Source organism: Candoia aspera, chromosome 1 (genome assembly GCF_035149785.1).
Source record: "Candoia aspera isolate rCanAsp1 chromosome 1, rCanAsp1.hap2, whole genome shotgun sequence".
NCBI classification, from domain to species: domain Eukaryota; kingdom Metazoa; phylum Chordata; class Lepidosauria; order Squamata; family Boidae; genus Candoia; species Candoia aspera.
In genome coordinates, this window is record NC_086153.1 from 120,877,381 (window position 1) to 120,899,756 (window position 22,376).

Genomic DNA, 22,376 nt, shown 5'->3' on the forward strand with positions numbered 1-22,376 from the left:
TGGAAAGACTCTTGCTTTAGCTATACCAATATTTATTATCATTTAAATGTCCTTGTCATTCATGATCTTATCTAACTTGTTAACTACCTTCCTCCCTAAGATTAACCTCTTTTCTTTTTCAGCATGTTGTCTAAACTTATTTATTTTTGAGCCCAAGTATCAAAATATTTATTCTCTTCACTTTCCACTATAAAGGCATGCAAACTGTCATTATACTTGTCTGTTTGATATTTAACATTAACCCAGATTTTTCATTTTCTATTTTTAATTTCACCATGTGCTCTTCTAATCCTTTTTTATTTTTGGCTAATATAGTGGTTTGGAGGAAAATTCTGAGAGTGCCTTGGACTGCAAGAAGATCAAACCAGTCCATCCTTGAGGAAATAAAGCCAGACTGCTCACTTGAGGGAATGATATTAAAGGCAAAACTGAAATACTTTGGCCACATAATGAGAAGACAGGACACCCTGGAGAAGATGCTGATGCTAGGGAGAGTGGAGGGCAAAAGGAAGAGGGGCCGACCAAGGGTAAGATGGATGGATGATATTCTAGAGGTGACGGACTCGTCCCTGGGGGAGCTGGGCGTGTTGACGACTGACAGGAAGCTCTGGCGTGGGCTGGTCCATGAAGTCACGAAGAGTCGGAAGCGACTGAACGAATAAACAACAATATAGTGGTATTCCCTGCATATCTCAAATGATAGTTTTGACCTCCAAATTCACTTCTAATCTTGTCTTTTTTTTCTCTTTGCTATATAGGTTGAATAGATATGAGAAAAATATATATCCTTGTCTTTCTTCTGTATTCTAAACAACATTATATTTGTAGATTCAATTCTTATAGTAGGTTTCTATGAACAGAAAAAAGGAAGAGGAGGTAGTGGTGTTAGAGCACATCTATTAGCCTTAATATATTCCACATTTTGGCCTAAACTACATAGTTAAAGTCTTGCTATAATAATGAAGCAAAGGTAAGTGTTATTGTATTCTCTCACTCTTTTCATTATTCATCTTACATTAACTATTTGATCTCATGTCTCTCTTTTTTTAAAGTGCCTATTTAGCATTCCTCTCCCCATGTATGTCTCTAATCTTCGTAACAACTTAAGTAAAATGTTCTGTGAAGAATTAGTGCAATGGTTCAATTATTTACACATTCTCCTGTACCTCCCTTTTTCAAATTAGGTACATACAGCAATATTTTCAAATCTTTAACATGATTTGTGCCATAATTTCAATGTGCTATCCTGAATTCTTAATGTAAGCATAAATAGATCTCCATGTATGAGAGAAAGAGAGACAGATCTTCTAGAAAATACATCTTTTCTTAGAGAAGACAAAAAGGCTGATTTTGATGGAAAGAAAAATGTTTTTTAAGTGGGTGAAAAGGACCAAACAAAGAGTATTCAGCAGAGTGAAGGGAATTAAAAACTAAAATGATTAAATGATTTGGGATGAAACAAGTGAGAGAATGATGGAATGAGCCCTATAAATGATAATATGCTAAAAGTTGTTGAAAAGGAAGACATAAATGCTGTGAACTGTTGAAAAATGTTAAGGTACAGATATAACTAGAGAAATGCTTAGTCTGCAGATATAATTGGAGAAATGGTAAAATATGAATGTGGTTTGTTAATGGCGTCATTGTGTAACTTACTTAACATGTGAATACAACTCTCATTCCCGAATCAAAATTTATTTTACATGCACAAAGAACTTGAACATTTATAAAGACCAATTACTCTTTCAGAACAAAATTAATTTGAAAAATAATTTCTTTCCAGTAGGGAGCTATTGTATAAAAAAACCACATCATATGAATCAGTGTTGCATTCAGAGTATCAGATCTCTAACAGTCAGCTGTACTGGTCAGTTTCTTCTTGAAAAGATGTTCAATAAGCACAAAATAATATTTTGGTTGAATTAACTATGAATTTAAATCTGCAGAAATTTGCTATATAGATCCTAGGAATAAGTTAAAATCTATAACATGTGCAGGACATTAAAATGTCTATCCCTGTTTAATTATTCTCAATTTATTTAAATATTATTGCTTATGGCCAGATTGCTATGTTAATCTGTTGGGTCTTACTTGTACAAAACTGATTTAAAAAATGGCAGATAAATGGATTGGGAGTAGGGGCTCTATTTTTTAACTGAAAGGTAGGGAAATCAATAATAGAAATTCGATTTAAAGAAGTATTTGTGGAATGAGATTAGACTCCATTAAATGAAGTTTCAGTGGAACCTGTGGCCCAGCTAAATATAGCCATATAATTTTATTTGTACTCCAACGTGCCAGCTTGTGTCCCAAACTAACAGACACAAAATATGTTTGATAAAATCAAGAGAATGTTAAAATGTCTAGCTTTCAAGGGTACACCCTGAAGAAAAGAATGTTTATAATTTTAAATGTTTGCACTTTGCATAACAGTGATACGATCTGAACATAACTAACTATGACCTTGGTTTGTGACAGAACAATACAAATGTCACATTTATTTGAAGTAGATCAACCATGGATTTTTGTGTTTCATGTTTAGGGGTGAGCATGGGGTGGTTTTGGGTTGGTTATTCTTTCTCAGCCCATCCTATCCTACACAGTTATTGCAAGAATACAAAGGAGAAGTGTGGATACACCACCTGAATTTTTTGAGGGAAATGTAGCATGGAATGTACAGTACTGAACAAAAACTACAACTTCCTTGTAGTTTATATAACATTTGAAGGAAGGAAAGAAGTTCTTACAATAATAAAATAAGCACCTATATTGTCAGTGGGTTGGATTCAAGTCCTTTAGCTGCAGCATTGCTTTCCTTGTGTATAGAGAAGGAAGTTATTTTTCATTTTAGTAAAAGCCTGTTAAATTTCCAAACATATTTGAGAATTGAAATAGTTATCCTTCAGTATTCACATTTATCTGAATCTTGATATGCAATTATAGAATCCAAAATGTATAGAACATGAGTTTCTTAGGAGAATATGTGCATTAAAATGAATGCATTCGCGGAAATCTACAAAATGCGTATCTTTGGAGATATGTACACAAAATCGCTTACTTATTATAAAGTAGTATAGAAATGAGATGAAATTAACTTAAATTGGAAAAGTGAGAAACTGAAATATGTCTGACTTGGCACATTGGTGAAGAGGTAATTGCTTAAATTCTTAAGTTGTTCCACTGAAGTTATAGCGAAATTTTTCTGCCCTGAATATAATTTGTCATTCAGCCCAGAGGGCAAGAATTACTTGTTCCAAAGGAGCTGTCACAGTTCTTCTAGGCAGTGTCTGTGCTGTCAGTTACCTAAAGGTTAATTGCCATGGATGTATTGCCTTTATGCTTTGTTTGATATTCTAAGCATGCATAAGGGAAAGCTCCGTTGAATTAAATGAAGCTGGTTTTCAAGAACACACCTATCACATCAGAGCAGAGGAATGTCATTTCACATTCCAATTTACAGCAGGCCTGGCATCAGTCATCGGTATCCCATTGGTACACTATGTTGGAATTATCAGGGATCATAAGCATTGTCTCATAAGCATAAGGGGGTCACTCTAGCAAATCACATCTGTTGTGCTTGTGGAATGTCACATGGGTCACCTGACTTCCTCCTCCTCCTTGGACATGGGGACTAACAGTCTCCATTACCTCGTGGGCAAACATGCAAGCGGGGGGGGGGGGCTGCAGAATGCAGCTTCTCGACCTTTCTATTCCAAAGAACCAGTGATGATTAAGTGCTTTCTACTATGAATCTACTTGTATCCAGATCTACTGAATAAAAGTAAGCTATCTCTATTTTTCTTCATCTAACTACAGTGTGAAGACTGAATTTATTTCTGAACGTAATTAAGCTTAATGTGCAAGTTCCTTTTTTGGTTCATGCTTCTACTCTGCAAGATTGCTGTTTGCTGCTTGGAGTTCTTTTATTAACCTTTAAAAACTCCATCAAGGGATATGGGCCCAGTACAGACCAGTGCAACCCAGCAGAGTCCAGTATACTGACCAAGAACTGATTTTTAAAAAGTCTTTGGCCTCACAGCCAAAAAAGAAAGCTGCTTGCACATTTAAAAGGCAAAGTTCAGGAAGTTTTTTTTCTCTCTCTGAAGAATGGAGAAAGAGGAGGGAGTTCCCCCCATACCAAGATTGACTGAGGATAATTACTCAGCATGGCTATTCAGATTGAGGATGCAGCTAGATTTTGAAGATTGCTTAGATGCTCTGGATTTACCTGAACCTAAACCAGAGGATGGGGAGGAAGCCAAAAGCCAATGGAAGAAAAAGGATAAGAGAGCTAAAATTCTCATTGCCAGATCCCTCCCAGATCACTGATTAGCAGAGATTAAAACTATTGCTACTGCTAAGGAAATGATTGAGAATTTATGCACCCTATACTCAGAAGTTGATGTTCAGAAAGTGATCTGTTTGTTATGAGAACTGCATGCATGCAATTTGGAAGACAATGGAAATGTAAATAACCACCTGATCAGGCTACAGGCAATCTTTGATCAGCTGAGCACAGTCCAGAATCTCATGAACAAAACACTTAAGATGTCTTTCATGCTGAGTGTTTTCCCAAATAATTTTTTTCCATTTGTTGCTGGTCTGAATACAGAAGGAAAAAACCTCTCTCAAATTTTTGGAATGATAAGATCAGAAGCTCGAAGACAAAAATTTGCATAACAACAGAGAGGCTGGCAGAGACAAAAGTTACCTAGCAATGAAGGGTAAACATGAGCCAGAGCAATCAGTGACACATCAGAAAAACAAAGAAACAGAAAAGAGAGCCATTGTGTGTGATTCATGTAAAAAGCAAGGACTTATTACAAGGTTCTGCAGAAACAGAAGGATAAATTATCCAAGGATAAATGCAAGGAAAAATCTTTTAAGGTGAAAAGGCTTTATACACAGTTTATAAAGTTGATACCAATAAATGTCCTAGACGATGGGTAATCGATTCAGGGGCCAGCAGGCATCTACGTGGGAATAAAAGTGAGTTTTGTGAGCTAAATGAAACCACAGAAGGAAGCATAATGTTAGCAGATGGCAATTCAACTTCGATCCAAGGAAAAGGAAGGGTGCCATTGCAATGTATCAATGGAAATAAATACAAAGATCTCGTAGCAGAAAATGTTTTTTATGTGCCAGACTTAGAAGTTAATTTACTAAGTGTTTCAACATTGAACAACAAAGGCTTTGATGTGATTTTTAATACTAATGGAGAATGTAAAGTCACCAGTGGAGAAAAGATTTATGTTACAGGCTTTCAAAAGGATGGCGTCTACCAGGTGCACTGCAAACAACCGCCACCAGATGTCAGCCTCATCTATCAGCAGCAAAAGGAGGACAACAGCGCCACCACCTGGCACCGACATTTTGCGCACCATGATTTTAACACAATCTTCAGAATGAAAACTAAGGCATGGTAAGGGACTTTGAGATAAGCAACCATGATAAATGCCAATCAAAATGTGTGATATGCATCAAAGGAAAGGCAACAAGACCAGGCATACCCAAACAAAGGGAAAGGCGGGTAACCAAGCCACTCAAACTTATCCACACTGATTTGTGTGGACCTCTTCAAGCATCAGCGGACAGAAATAAATATGTTTTATGCTTTATAGACAATTTTTCCAGATACTGTGTGACCTACCTAATGAAGGAGAAATCCCAAACAGCGGACATGTAGCCATGGTGACCAACAAGTTCAACAGAACCCCGCAAGCCCTCCAAAGTGACCACAGAGGTGAGTTTATTTTACAAACCATGCAAACATACCTAACACAGCTAGGTATAGACTAATCACTCCATACACACCTGAACAAAATGGAGTTGCAGAAAGGAAAAATTGCTCACTAATGGACATGTTAAGATATATGTTTTTAGAAGCAGATCTGCCTGACAAATACTGGGCAGATGCTGTTTTAACAGCTACATACTTACAGAATAGACTGCCAACCAAAGCCAACAAGGCAACACCTTTTGAGCTATGGCATGAACACAAACCAAGCATAAAGCATCTGAGAGTATTTGGATCCAGGGCTTATGCACACATACCAAAGGAGAAGAGATCCAAAGTAGACCCCAGAACTGAAGAAGGCATCATGATCAGGTATGCTCCAGGAAGCAAGGAATACAGAATTCTGAACCTGAAGACAGGAAAAGTAAGCACATGCAGAGTGATGTACTTCGATGAACAAGAGAGAGGCTACCATAGTCAAGCTGATGACTCTGCAGAAACCAGCAGTGGCAGTTACCAGCTTGAGATGTTTAGCCCAACATTCGAAGACACAACCACCACACCGACCCAGAGGGAGATAGAAGCCCAGGCTGAAATTCCACCAGAGTCAGATGATGAGGCCACGGATGCAAAAGGGGTTGAACCGCCAAGTGCCGCTCCTGAACCTGCTCCAGGATGCTCATCATGACCCAACAAAGGAGTTCCAGCTGAGAGACTCACAAGGTCATCATTACCAAAGGAACCTGCATTGTGGAACGAAGTCCAGCAAATGCTACCAGATGAAGCAAGCAAGTGGAAGAAGGCAGTACAAGAAGAGCTAGAGGCTCTACACAAGAACAAAACATGGACTTTGACAAAACTACCAAAAGTCAAGAAAGCCATAGGATGCAAATGGGTTTTCAAGGCCAGACAAGATGAGAATGGAGAAGTACAAAGATACAAAGCTAGACTAGTCACGAAAGACTACTCACAAAAGTATGGACTTGATTACAATGAATGTGCTCCTGTTATAAAACACACCACAATCAGAATGCTCCTAAGTCTAGCAGCTTCCTGAGTGTTGAACACCTAGATGTAAAGACTGCATTTCTACATGGGGAGATAGAGGAAGAATTGTACGTGCTACAACCTCCAGGCTTTGCCAATCCCAAGACACACCAACTCGTTTGCAAACTTCTTTTCTCCACTGCCTGAAGCAAGCAGCAAGAGCATGGAATAAGAAGTTGAACCAAGTACTTCTTAAGCAAGGTTTTGTTCAAGGCAAAGCTGATCCCTGTCTCTACACTAGATGCAGAAATGGCAGAGAGGTGTACGTCCTTTACTATGTGGATGATTTGATGATTTGCCATAATAGCAAAACAGACTTTGATGAAATCGTGTCCAACCTGAACAAAGAAGTAGAAGTCAAGCATCTGGGCAATGCCAGCTACTACTTGGGGATACAGATTGAAAAAGAAGATGGAAGTTTTCTTCTAAACTAGAAGCAAAAGATCCTAGAACTGTTGGAGAGCTTAGGACTGGAAAATGCCAATCCTATGCCAACACCAATGGAAACAGGTTTCCACAAGCAACAGGAACCTAGTGAGCTTTTACCTGAGAACAATGGCTATAAAAGTGCCATAGGTAAGCTATTGTATCTAGCCACTACCACTAGGCCAGACATAGCAGCTGCAGTAAATGTTCTATGCAGAAAAACTAGCACACCCACACAGAGAGACTGGAGTGGTGTTAAGTGGGTGGGAAGGTACCTAAAGGGCACTATATACCTAAAACTAAAGCTACCAGCCACTGACAATCCTAAACTAGTGGGGTTTACAGATGCAGATTGGTCAGAAGACATTACTGACTGTAAATCCACTAGTGGGTATGTATTTTTCTATGGGGGTGAAGCAGTAAGCTGGGGAAGCTGTAAGCAAGCTACAGTTGCACATTCATCCACAGAGGCAGAGTATGTGTCAGCAGCAGAAGCATGCAAAGAGGTTTCATGGCTCAAGCTACTGCTTGAAGACATGGGAATAGAGGAATCTACCCCTACTCAGGTCTACGAAGATAACCAAAGTTGTATTAGACTCTCACAGTCAGAAAAGATTAACAGGAGAACTAAACTCATTGATGTTAAGTATCACATAGTTAAGGACTTGCAAGAGCAAGGCATATTCAGACTAGACTATTGTCCCACAAGGAACATGACTGCAGACATTCTCATGAAGCCATTGCCGAGGAGCAGTTACCAAGAACTGTGGAAGAAATTAAACCTTGTGGACTCTGAGACATGCTAATTTGAGAAGGGGTGTTGGAATTATCAAGGATCAACTCTATTGTCTCATAAGCATAAGGGAGTCGCTCTAGCAAATCTAGCAGACAGGATGGACAATAACTACCAGGACAGTGGCAGGTACTGGAGAGGGGATGAAGGGCAAGCTGCCGACAGTTTCCAAAAGATGGAGCTGTACGTAATTTATACAGCTATGAGTAGCAAGTTTACAAACACAAATGGTGTTCTGTCACCACCAAAGTATTAACAAGCATATATTTTCTTTATACAAACTCAGATACCTCTCTTAGACAACACTAGGAAACATCAGTCTTTTGAAGTAGGTACAAATAGTATTCAAAATTATTTGCTACAAGTACAAAGTATGGTTGCAATGCTTTCTTCAATATATGAAAAATGTATTCTGTTGCTAGTAGCAGACAATCAATTTCTTCAAAGTCTAGAAGATAAATATAAAAGACTTTTGAGGTCGGGCAACTTATTCTGATTCATATTTTTCTTAAAATTGAAGTTCAACTGTTTTGAACCATGTGACTGTATATACCCACACACAAAGAGATAACTAAACAAATACTTAATCTATTTTGTCATTAAGTGGGGCATTTAAAAGAAGGTCAATAAATCAATTCTATTTTTTCTCTGGAATTTAATTTTATAGATAGTCTATACCATAAGTCTCAGATACATACCATTTTGAATATTTTTCTTTTGTCAGCATTTTTACTAATATTATTAGTGTTAGTAAACTATTAACATAAAAGGCTGTCTATAAGCAGCTGGTCATCAAAATGAAGTATAATGTGCCTCCTTTCCAAATTTTGTGGAAAATAGATAGCTGATTATTGAAAATGTTACATACAAGAGATGTCACATAGCCTGTAGGACATAGGTGAACACTAATGCAGGGATGGGAAACAATAGCCTCCAGCTTACATGAAATTCAGTGACACCTCTTACATCTGCTCAAAAAGAAGCTCTGAACGTCGCTGAGAAAAAATTATCCTGGAGCCATGTGGCTTATTTTATACGGCACCTTCCATTTTGCTTCATTGTTCTTCCCACTATAGCTCTTGCTACTCCACAGGTCAAGTGTCAGCTCTGAATGTAGGATATGCAGGTATCAATGATGATTCAAGACCTCAAATAACCAAAGACACTTGAGGACTACTGAAATGGTATCTCAAAAGCCAGAGAGAGATTAACATCCTAACCACCTGGTCATTTCTCCTTTATCTGGAGGATTTTTTCTTCAAATAGCCTCCTCAGCAGTTCACACCAGAGCAAGTCTCCATCCCAGGAATCTGAGAGATCAATGGGATTCTGAAGGGAAAACTATCCAGTCACTAAGACTTTTTGTGACCTTATTCTAGCAGTTTTCAATACATTTTGTTAACTCTGGGAGAACCTTGCTTTCTGTAGAGGTAGGGCAGATAAATCTAATCATTAAGTCTAATTTTTAAATCCTCTACAACTGCATAACAGTTTCCAAGACAGGGCAGCTGCACAGCTTTTCTAAGCCCAAACCTTGTCTTTGTATGGTGTTCTGGGGCTGTATTCCAAAAAACAGGTGGAACAAAAGAGTCAAATTCTTTTCATTTACATTTAAATTAACTAAACTGAATTCAATTAAATATACTTAACATGACGATTCCCCATTCTTAAAGTGAATAACTTTTTTTTTTCTTCTCCCACATTAGAATTACAAACTGGTGACAGTTTTCAGTGGGGGGATTCTGGGGGGTTCCACTCTAAGATTTTGAGGGCTGAATGTATCCCTGGGACCACCCATTGTGCACTTCTGTTCTAGAGTAAGATTTTGACAAACAACTAACTCTTACCTTCAGAAGCACATCTTTTGTCTTTGTTCCTGTGCTATGAATCACAAGTCAGATACTAAATCTTAAAAGATGTTTGAATAATCAAGAACCAGATAATTGGTATGGAGATGCATACAGCTTGGGAAGCCAAGGCACAACTGAGTAATTTAATATTGTTTACCCTCCAGTGGTGTAATTAAGTTAAACTTTGGGACCAAAGACTAGAATCATGTCCAGAAGCCTCTGGACCTCCAAATGATAGAAACAGGTGGTGAGGTATTAGCAAGTGAACAGAAATGATTCTGCTCACTGGTATCCTCCCTCCCTGATCTATGGTCAACCGAATGACGGATGCATGTTTTATAATATATTGATAAATTGTATATTATATCAATTTATTTATTGTATATTTATTACATTTTAATATATTAAAATAATGTATTGTAAAATATCAATATCTTAATAATGTTTAATAATACTATTAATCTTTTCATGTTTTTAAATAACAAAATTATGTTTATTCTTGGTTTAAAACGTTCAGAATCAAGGGTGCAAATGGAAACTCTTAAAGTTGTTTTATTTTTGTAGTGATGATGATTTATGATTCCATTAACTTTGAAATGTGATGCTGAAGGCCAGAGTAGTTATTTCTTTACTTTTTAAATCCCAGTTGGCAATTCTCACAGTCTTAAAAGAAGCTGCTTTAAAGCGTGGAGTGGCAGGAGAGGGGATCAGGAAGAGAAAAATTAGGTGCCCACTTCACAGCAGATACAGTATACTCAACTGACTGATGGAGGAGCCATAAAGCCCTGTAAGTAAACATGCATAGGATCATAGCACAAAGCTTAAGGTGCCATAGCCTAATCAGTGCAGTATGAATGGCAACATATAAGTCAGGAGTAACTAATCTGAATAGGTACTCTCCAGATACTTGAGTTCAGCTTCAATTTTTGTTGTTGTTGTTTATTCGTTTAGTCGCTTCTGACTCTTCGTGACTTCATGGACCAGCCCACGCCAGAGCTTCCTGTCGGTCGTCAACACCCCCAGCTCCCCCAGGGACAAGTCCGTCACCTCTAGAATATCATCCATCCATCTTGCCCTTGGTCGTCCCCTCTTCCTTTTGCCTTCCACTCTCCCTAGCATCAGCATCTTCTCCAGGGTGTCCTGTCTTCTCATTATGTGGCCAAAGTATTTCAGTTTTGCCTTTAATATCATTCCCTCAAGTGAGCAGCCTGGCTTAATTTCCTGGAGGATGGACTGGTTTGATCTTCTTGCAGTCCAAGGCACTCTCAGAATTTTCCTCCAACACCACAGTTCCAAAGCATCAATCTTCCTTCTCTCAGCCTTCCTTATGGTCCAGCTCTCGCAGCCATATGTTACTACAGCTTCAATTTGCCAGTGGTAAATAGCAGCGTGATCTAAAATACCTGGAAGCCATTAGATTGGCTAACCCTAATATAACTGATGTTTAGCTGCAGTTACTTTCACAATATAATAATTTATATAATAAATAAAAATACAACTATGTTATATTAATATATTAATTATATTACTTGATATATTGATATTATTTGATATACTAATGTATTATAAATACATATAAATTATTAATTATGGATTAATAATCTATAATATAATCATATACATATAATACAATAATTTACAATACAATCATAATTTATATTGTTATAAGTTCTACATTATAGATTAAAATATGCTGGAAATCTTGGTGTTTTGTCAGTATGTATTCATGTGTTTCTTGCTTCTAACATCCCAGAGGAAACCACCTGGTATGCATTATCATAACATCAATTTGAAGCTGCAGACAAATGAAATGAATTTGCTCTTCAATCATACATATATTTTCTTTATTTCCAAAAAGTAGCTGTGCTCCTCTTCCCCATCAAAACAACCTAAAGTTATATTTTATATACTTAGGAATGGGCTAGACTGGTGGAATGAGTGTTATTTCTTTTCCCCCATGTTTTTATGGTTGTTTGGGTATTAGAGTTGAATGCATCTGAAATGATAGGTGAATGTGGCAATCCATTTTAATATGAGGACCTTTATTTATGTGTCTTGTGGATTTATAGGGCCTGGAAGTGACTCTGGGCAGCATGCAAGAGAACAATCAATAAAGCAAGGAAAGATAGTTATATAACATTAAAAAAAGAACAACTCAAAATATAAAATGGCAACCAAACAGAATAATTAAACAACCAAAGTGGATTCCACTCAGCTGGATCCAAATGCTTGGGGGTAAAGCTGGGTCTTAATGGCCTTTCTAAAGGCAAGCAGAGTTGGAGCCTACCATATCTTGTAGTCTATATAATTTGTTGTATCTCCACTGAGCAGATTTCTTTGTGCTTTCCTCTTCATGAAAATAAATATTTAGTAATGAGGCAAGAGGGGATAGCTCTGGACTGGTTCTTTTCCTGTATTTATTCCAAACTTTTAGTATGCTGCGTATTATTGCTTAAACTCTTATGAGCTGTTTATTTCTGTTTTTTTCAGTCCAAAGATATTTCTACAAACCATGGAGGAATCCTGCTCCTTCAATGGAGATAATCCCACCATAAAGTGATGCAATCTAATCTGTGATCTCAAGTTAAATAGCCATCTTGATAATACCGTTTGAAATTCGGAGCTGTTCTCAGTCTCTCTTGCAGACTATTTGGCTGCTAAGTTTATTCCTTTTTCCACCAAATTTATTGGTTGACTCCAAAGACAATATGGATTCAACCAAGACAATGAGTACTCTTAAAAACAACCCCATTTTCTGATTCCTTCCCCTTAATTATCTTCTTAACTTCCCATCAGGGAGGTAATGGGAAGTAGCTTGTCTGTCTCCTTTATTGCTGCTGCTTCTGCAAATCTGGATATCTTTGCCATGTGAAGACTGAGGAGGGCTTCATGGACCATTACCATATTGTGTAGGAAATAGGTATCTACAGGGTATATGTGTACAAATGACAAAAGTATTGGATCCTGTAGGTGCTTCTGGCAGGAAGGTGTACTGTTACTGCCTTTTGCTGATGGAATAAATGTTAATCCCCCTAGAGGCGTGCCTCCATTATATTCCCCATGCAGAACTTTCTGTAGAAGCAATATGCACAGTTCAGAAACTGTACAGTATAGTTTTTCTTTCTACAGCTGCAGAAAGTTGAGTCCAAGTGCCAAAATAGGTTATATGGTTGGGTGGTAGCAAATTTTGTCTGTCATGTTTGATTCTAAAGTAAGAAATAAAGACTTACTTCACATTTACACCCGTTTTAAATACATCTTTTCAGGAGGAAATTCTATTTTTATGGAACAAACTGTAAATTAAGCATTCTCAGGACAGCAGCCTCATTCTCCTTTCCACTTTATGATTCAACAATAATTTTTATGTATTTCCAAGAGGGCAGTTTGCTTTGACACTATCCATTTCTTATTATTTCTGCAGGCCATATTTTTTATTCTCTTATTCTGCAAAGAGCTGTAAACTCTTTACAGCACCATCATTCTCACTTCTCAGACCCTCCGAAACAGTTTGAAGGTGATCTGCAGTTGTCTTCACTTCTGCAGATTTGAAAAGATGATGAGAACAAGAAGTTGCCCTGTATATCCCCTTGCTCCCACTCCATCCAAAAAAGAAAAGAAAAGTAGGCTACCTGGTACTTTTATGCCAGCTATGCAGCACTGAAGAGAATGGGGAAATTGACAATTTTTTTGACATTTTCATTCTCACGTTTTTGGTCTGGTCTGTTGAGGGAAGGTTGCAAAGCTCTCAGACTAGTACATGTCTTTCAGCACTTGAAGCTCAGGAAGTGAAGGGAAGGCTGAGGCAACAGTTCCCTCCAATGGGAATGAAGTCATAGTGTCTTAAACAACAGCTTAGTTTTGCAGCAGGTAAAAGTACCCACAAGTGAGATGGAAATAAATCAGCTGACCAAGAGTACTGTTGTCAAGAGATAATGGAAACTGATGTGGTTCTTCATGTTGCAATGCTCCAGTTGTTTTGTCCATCATGTGCAGGAGCCCCTTCTGGTGAAACAAAGCACATTAATGATGTGAAAAGTATTGTGTAAGAAATAACTGAAGTTGTTCAGAAAATTCAGTCCATTCAATAATACCTTAGAGATCAACTGGAACTGTTTGACTTTCATTATCAAGACTGTTGTTGAACATCTGGTTTTCTACCAGATTTCCCTTCTGAAGAACTGGATGCCATGTTTATTGGACTATTCCTGTGATAGCACAAATCAATCCTTTAGCCTTTCACCTGCCACTTCCAGCCAGTTTTCCATTCTTCCCTCCTGGAACATCCTCCTTGCCTATTGTACATATTTTTCCCAGGTAAAGGGAAGCATTATTTAAAGTAAAGTGTATTTTGGATTTTCTGTCATTGGTAGCCTGTCCAATGAATATTTAATTCATGGGACAGGCTACTTGGACACAAAACATTCTTGGGAGGTGACAGGTAATGTACATACCTCCTATAACAGTTTCATCTGCAGTGCCTTTAGAAGCCCAAGCTACCTGAATTGTCCTATAATTCAGCTTCTGTGCCTGCCAGTAATGCTGACTTTGAGGGACCGGTGGACAACTGAATCACTGAGAAGAAAAATACAGACATTGTACACTCAAGATTGAAAGTCCTGAATTGGGGGAAGTTCCTGATAAAGTAGAAAAAGAGTAATACCTCTCATTTCTGCTGCTTTCCTCTGGAAGGTAAGGACTGAAGGAAGGGGGCAGAGTTCCTAATGATATAGATAAGATAGAAATATTCCCCTTCCCATTGCCTTCAGGGAGGAGAAGTTTTGAAATTGGAGGAGTTCCTTACAAAGTAGAAGAAATAAAAATACCTTGCATGCTGTCTTGGGTGAGAAGGAACGAGGGATGGAATAACTATTTGCACCAGAAGTGTCATTTGCCCAGGCAGTGGATAATCAACTGCTTTTTATGACTTCATTCTTGCCTGCGCTGCAGATTCTTCTCTACGCAAGCTGTGCTACATCTAGCCAAGAAACCAAGCTAAATCGGAAAATGTCAAGGGATCAGTGGTTTATTGCCAAGTCCTGGTTGGGGAGCCTGAATGAATATTCTATATAGAAATGCCAAACCCTACAGGCAATGCAAATGAAGAAACTCATCCTTAGGGACTTGCATCTCCACATTTTTGCTAACTGTATATCAGCAAACACAGATGCAATTATTAATGCACAGAGGAACTGAAGTTACTGTTCTGAATGGAAACTTGTGAAGCATGGTAGACTAATTGTGTAAATGAATGGATATGAAGTGAATAAATGGTTAGGGAAATTCAGCTGAACTTTTCGTTGAATGGAAATATCATATATTGGGCAATCATCTTGTTACAGTCGTATCAATATATTTGCCTGTCAACAAGGCTGAGCCTGTGACTCCCTGCAAACTCATGGGTGGATAACCTCACATTTTGAAATATCCTTAAATAGAATAAGCATACGATGGAAGAGTGAATGCTGACTACCAGGGAGAAATAAAGGTAATACTGAAAATTAATAGGGCTCAGTCACTGGACTTCCTAACTGGGACCCTAGTGGTGGATTTAATTTGTGGAAATAGTCCAAATAACTATTCTAGACAAGCCCACTGGCTTGAGGAACAACAACAACTGGTGCCAGTTTGCTCCCAGGTCCAAGTCAAGGTGTTGGTTATCACCTTTAAAGCCCTACATGGCATGGGGCCAGGTTTATTTATTTATTCATTATTCAAATTTAATTACTCCCCATCTCCCTCAGAAGAGGGACTCTGGGCGGTTACCTGAGGGACCGCCTTATCCCCTTAACATCAACCCGTCCAACCTGGTCATGCAGAGAGGGCATGCTACGAATCCCACCAGTTAGGGAATTCCACCTGGTGGGGTCCAGGAGGCATGCCTTCTCTGCAGTGGCACCCACCCTGTGGAATATTCTGCCCCCAGAGGTAAGGCAGACCCCTGTGCTCCTGGCCTTCCAGAAGAACTTGAAAACCTGGTTCTGCCACCTCGCTTGGGGTGGGAGAGGTAATAGCTCATCCTGGGGGTGGCTAGCACCATAGATCTTTCCCACTGAATAAGAACATTACCCCTTGGGTTTGGTATTTATTTTATGTTTATTTATTGGTGTATTTATTGTAATTTATATTTTATGATTTTAATCTTGGTTTTATTGTAATCTGCCCAGACTCCCCTTTTCTTGGGGGAGATGGGCGGTAATAGAAGTTTGAAGAATAAATAAATAAATAAACAATTTAAGGCTGGTTTTCTTTCAGTAAAGTACAATCTGCTTAAAGCCAAATTTAATAGACTTGTATTTCCATTATCCAGAACTTATCAAGAATCTGGCTGCATTGTTTTGCACTGCAACAGGATGGAAAAATGTGGCTGGTGTTTATGCCATGCCTTCCTGCAAAGTTGTCTTGTATACTTATACTAGCATATTATCTGTATACTAGGTAAACAAATCTTCAGCAAAGGATCGTTACCTTGTCGTGGTGCTGGAGCTTGAGCACCTCAATGATGCCATGAGCTAAACCGTGAAGGGCCACCCAAGACGGGAAGGTCATGACAGAGAGGTCAGACTAAATGCGATCCCTGGGGAAGGTAATGGCAACCCACCTCAGTATTCTTGCCGTGAAAACTAAATGGATCAGTACAACCAGAGATATGTCGGTATACCATCGGAAGATGAGACCCCCAGGTCGGAAGATGGTCAAAATGCTACTGGGGAGGAACAGAGGATGAGCTCAACTAGCCCCAGACGTGATGACGCAGCTAGCTCAAAGCCGAAAGGACGGCTAGCGGCTGACGGTGCTGGTGGTGAACGGCGAATCCGATGTTCTAAGGATCAACACACCATCGGAACCTGGAATGTAAGATCTATGAGCCAGGGCAAATTGGATGTGGTTATTGGTGAGATGTCAAGATTAAAGATAGACATTCTGGGCGTCAGTGAACTGAAATGGACTGGAATGGGCCACTTCACATCAAATGACCACCAGATCTACTACTGCGGACAAGAGGACCACAGAAGAAATGGAGTAGCCTTCATAATTAATAGTAAAGTGGCTAAAGCAGTGCTTGGATACAACCCAAAAAATGATAGAATGATCTCAATTCGAATTCAGGGCAAGCCATCTAACATCACAGTGATCCAAATATACGCCCCAACCACAAATGCTGAAGAAGCTGAAGTAGAGCAGTTCTATGAGGATCTGCAGCACCTACTGGACAACACGCCTAAAAGAGATGTTATTTTCATCACAGGAGACTGGAATGCTAAGGTGGGCAGTCAAATGACACCTCGAATTACAGGTAAGTATGGCCTGGGAGAACAAAACGAAGCAGGACACAGGCTGATAGAATTTTGCCAAGACAATTCACTCTGCATAACAAACACTCTCTTCCAACAACCTAAGAGACGGCTTTATACATGGACTTCACCAGATGGACAACACCGAAATCAGATTGATTACATCCTTTGCAGCCAAAGGTGGCGGACATCTGTACAGTCGGTAAAAACAAGGCCTGGAGCTGATTGTAGTTCAGATCACGAACTTCTTCTTGCACAATTTAGGATCAGACTCAAGACATTAGGGAAGACCCACAGATCAGCTAGATATGAGCTCACTAATATTCCTAAGGAATATGCAGTGGAGGTGAGGAATCGATTTAAGGGACTGGACTTAGTAGATAGGGTCCCGGAAGAACTCTGGACAGAAGTTGGCAGCATTGTTCAGGAGGCGGCAACAAAATACATCCCAAAGAAAGAGAAAACCAAGAAGGCAAAATGGCTGTCTGCTGAGACACTAGAAGTAGCCCAAGAAAGAAGGAAAGCAAAAGGCAACAGTGATAGGGGGAGATATGCCCAATTAAATGCAAAATTCCAGAGGTTAGCCAGAAGAGATAAGGAATTATTTTTAAACAAGCAATGCGCAGAAGTGGAAGAAGACAATAGAATAGGAAGGACAAGAGACCTCTTCCAGAAAATTAGAAACATCGGAGGTAAATTCCAGGCAAAAATGGGTATGATCAAAAACAAAGATGGCAAGGACCTAACAGAAGAAGAAGAGATCAAGAAAAGGTGGCAAGAATATACAGAAAACCTGTATAGGAAGGATAACAATATCGGGGATAGCTTTGACAGTGTGGTCGGTGAGCTAGAGCCAGACATCCTGAAGAGTGAGGTTGAGTGGGCCTTAAGAAGCATTGCTAATAACAAGGCAACAGGAGACGACGGCATCCCAGCTGAACTGTTCAAAATCTTGCAAGATGATGCTGTCAAGGTAATGCATGCTATATGCCAGCAAATTTGGAAAACACAAGAATGGCCATCAGACTGGAAAAAATCAACTTATATCCCCATACCAAAAAAGGGAAACACTAAAGAATGTTCAAACTATCGAACAGTGGCACTCATTTCACATGCCAGTAAGGTAATGCTCAAGATCCTGCAAGGTAGACTTCAGCAGTTCATGGAGCGAGAATTGCCAGACGTACAAGCTGGGTTTAGAAAAGGCAGAGGAACTAGAGACCAAATTGCCAATATCCGCTGGATAATGGAAAAAGCCAGGGAGTTTCAGAAAAACATCTATTTCTGTTTTATTGACTATTCTAAAGCCTTTGACTGTGTGAAGCATAACAAATTGTGGCAAGTTCTTAGTGGTATGGGGATACCAAGTCATCTTGTATGCCTCCTGAAGAATCTGTATAACGACCAAGTAGCAACAGTAAGAACAGACCACGGAACAACAGACTGGTTTAAGATTGGGAAAGGAGTACGGCAGGGCTGTATACTCTCACCCTACCTATTCAACTTGTATGCAGAACACATCATGCGACAAGCTGGCCTTGAGGAATCCAAGGCTGGAGTTAAAATCTCTGGAAGAAACATTAACAATCTCAGATATGCAGATGATACCACTTTGATGGCTGAAAGTGAAGAGGAACTGAGGAGCCTTATGATGAAGGTGAAAGAAGAAAGTGCAAAAGCTGGCTTGCAGCTAAACCTCAAAAAAACCAAGATTATGGCAACCAGCTTGATTGATAACTGGCAAATAGAGGGAGAAAATGTAGAAGCAGTGAAAGACTTTGTATTCCTAGGTGCAAAGATTACTGCAGATGCTGACTGCAGTCAGGAAATCAGAAGACGCTTAATCCTTGGAAGAAGAGCAATGACAAATCTCGATAAAATAGTTAAGAGCAGAGACATCACACTGACAACAAAGGCCCGCATAGTTAAAGCAATGGTGTTCCCTGTAGTAACATATGGCTGCGAGAGCTGGACCATAAGGAAGGCTGAGCGAAGGAAGATCGATGCTTTTGAACTGTGGTGTTGGAGGAAAATTCTGAGAGTGCCTTGGACTGCAAGAAGATCCAACCAGTCCATCCTCCAGGAAATAAAGCCAGACTGCTCACTTGAGGGAATGATATTAAAGGCAAAACTGAAATACTTTGGCCACATCATGAGAAGACAGGACACCCTGGAGAAGATGCTGATGCTAGGGAGAGTGGAAGGCAAAAGGAAGAGGGGCCGACCAAGGGCAAGATGGATGGATGATATTCTAGAGGTGACGGACTTGTCCCTGGGGGAGCTGGGGGTGTTGACGACTGACAGGAAGCTCTGGCGTGGGCTGGTCCATGAAGTCACGAAGAGTCGGAAGCGACTAAACGAATAAACAACAACAGGTAAACAAATGGGGCTGGGAACTCTCTCAAAGCTACCTCTTTTCTGCTTTCCACTTGCCAAGGAACTTGTGTATTAGGTATTTCCAAAACTGGGTAGCCATCTAACTCACTTATTTCATTCAAACAATCTCTGATTTCGTAACATATTTTCAGGATTCCAAATGTCCCTGTCAACGTGTCTCATATAATGTGAAGGGCATCAGTTTGCTAAGCAGTGTTGTAAACTGAGTGCCACTGATAATTTAGCCAGGGTTGTTGTTTAAAAAAGACTCCATTATTAATAGTGTAATTTACTGTAGTACATAAATGTTTTTCTAAATTCCAGTAGCAAGGTGAGGGTGATGAGGAATCTTTTAAAGACAGATAAATGACACTATCTCTTAAGTAATTACATGTGCTGGGCTGTTGTACTTTACCATAATGATATCATCCAATGATGTGGCTACATTTTTCTCAGAATAATTGCCTCAAGATGTGAGTAATACTCCTTTTGGAAAAGTCAGTATTTGAAGTAATAATCAGAGACCTTTAGGAGAAGAAGAAAGTCTTGGTACTTCTGTGTGTTCTTGATTTGATTTTATTTTTTGTAAGAATTTTATTAAGTTTCAAGCAAAGATAAAAGCTACAAAAAAACAAAAAAGAGGAAAAAAACCTAAAAAGGTGTGAAAACACAAGAGAATTTTTTTTCAAAGCTATAGAAAGATGTGACTTCTGACTTTTAACAGCAAGGATATACAAAAATTTTTTATAACCAATCCCTTACTCTATATTAAACCAAAACCATATTATTTATTGTGTATTTATTGTTTTATATTGTAAACCACCCAGAGTTCCTCCGCTCAGAGGAGATGAGCGGTGACAAATTTGACAAATAAATAAATAATCTCAATAAACCCAAAACCATCCAAATTGACATTTTTATACCTTATTAATCTTAATCCAAATTGTTAAAGATATATGAAATCACCCAAACCCTAAAAGCAATCCAGATAAATATTCTTTAACCCTTATCCCACTTCAAAATAAACCAGAGCATTTACATATCCCCACAATGTGCACAGAGCTTTTCTCTTGAAAAAATTAAACAGCCCAACTGCTCCCCTCAAAAACTCCAACTTCTCTTCAGAAAACCTCCCATACATAACCCCTTCTTTTTCATGGCATTCCACCAGAAAATCAATTTCACTTGTTGCTTGCAGATCTCTCTCTCCCTTAAATTTCTCCAACTCCACTATCCAATCTTCATCCAGCATCTCAATAGAAATCCCGATCTCACTCTTAGAAGAAACATTTCTATCACTGTTAAATTCCTCAGTTTCATCCACGACATTGTTGGCAGATTGCTGGGAAAGCCTTTGGCCCAGGAGAGATCAGAAAAGTCACACACCAGGCATTTCTATAAAAATAATTTATTTACAGAAAGCAAAACGAAAGCAAAACATATTTAAAGGACTTGGCTCTCAGTGAGAGCAGCCTGCCTTACTACATGCCTGCACAAAAGGAAAAAAGGAACTAAAAACAAGTCCGGGCAGGTTCCTCCCCCCATGTGATGCAACCATAAAACACGTGAAAAGGAGACAATTAAATTCAACCTGTTCACCCGGCCAAAATTATTAGTTACTATAGCAACCTTAATCTGTAGTAGGAAACATTAACACTCCCCTTTTTATACTACAGATTAAGATGCCAACCAATTTTCTTGGACAACTCCGTATGTCTTTCCATTCACATTATTTTAACATTATCTCCCCTTTGGTTTAACAGAAAGCTACCATCCAAACCTAGGTTGTTTGTTATAATTCCAAGGCTTTTTAATGTGAAATGGCTTTTCATGCAGGCTTCAAAATCAAGCCTTTGTTTTTCTGTTGATGTGAACAGCAGCAAATCATCAACATAAATGCACCGATACATACAGCCTTGTTTGTCCTTCTTCATATATACACATGGATCTGCTTTTCCTTTCTCAAAACCAAAATTCTGCAGTTTTTCATCTACTTTTTGGTTCCAGGATCTAGCAGCTTGTTTTAACCCATAAATTGACTTCTGCAGTTCACAGACTAGATTCTCCCCTTTTTCATAGCCAGGGGGTTGCTGCATGTATAATTTGTGGTCTAAATCACCATAGAGAAATGCAGTCTGAATGTCATAGTGGTGAACTGACATTCCTTTCAGTGCAGCAACTTTTAACAGTAATCTAATTGATTCACCTTTAGTAACTGGTGCAAAAGTCTTGTAAAGTCTAAATCTTTCCTTTGAGTGAACCCTTTTGCAACCAACCTTGCTTTATATTTTTGGATTTTTCCATCAGCATCCCTTTTCAGTTTGAAAACCCATCTACAACCCAGACAGCGTTCATTGGGAGGTAGATTTACCAGTTTCCATGTTTTATTTTCTTTCAAGGATGCTAATTCCTGTTGCATGGCAGAATGCCAATGTTGTGCAATCTCAGGTGGTAAAGCATTCACTTGTTCTAAAGACTCAGGTTCTGTGAATATGTGAAAAGCCTTTACTGTTTCAGCCCGAAAACGTGATGGAGGAACGCCTTTATTACTTCTCTGAGATCTGCGAAGTAATACAGGGCTTAAATTTTGACTCCTATCACTTTCCTGAGAAGCATCTGTCTCATCAGACAGATCTTCAGTTTGCTTTTCTGGTTTAATGTCCTCATCAGGCAAAAGATCACCATCAGCAAGTCCTTGCTGTTCTCTTGTGGTGGTCAGATCAACTGGAGAGCTAGAGTTTAATACCCCCCAATTTTGTTCAGCAAAAGAAGCGCTTTTGCTAATTATTAATTTCTATCCCACTATGAACCTGTAGCTCCTCTGGCTTTGTTCATAGCCAACAAAAATGGCTTTC

General features: G+C 38.9%; 1 protein-coding gene across 1 annotated transcript in view; it reads left to right on the plus strand.

The window, feature by feature from the left end:
* LOC134503995 (cytochrome c oxidase subunit 7A2, mitochondrial) overlaps positions 1-22,376 on the plus strand; it is a 410,163-nt gene that overhangs the window by 234,301 nt on the left and 153,486 nt on the right. The window lies entirely within an intron of this gene.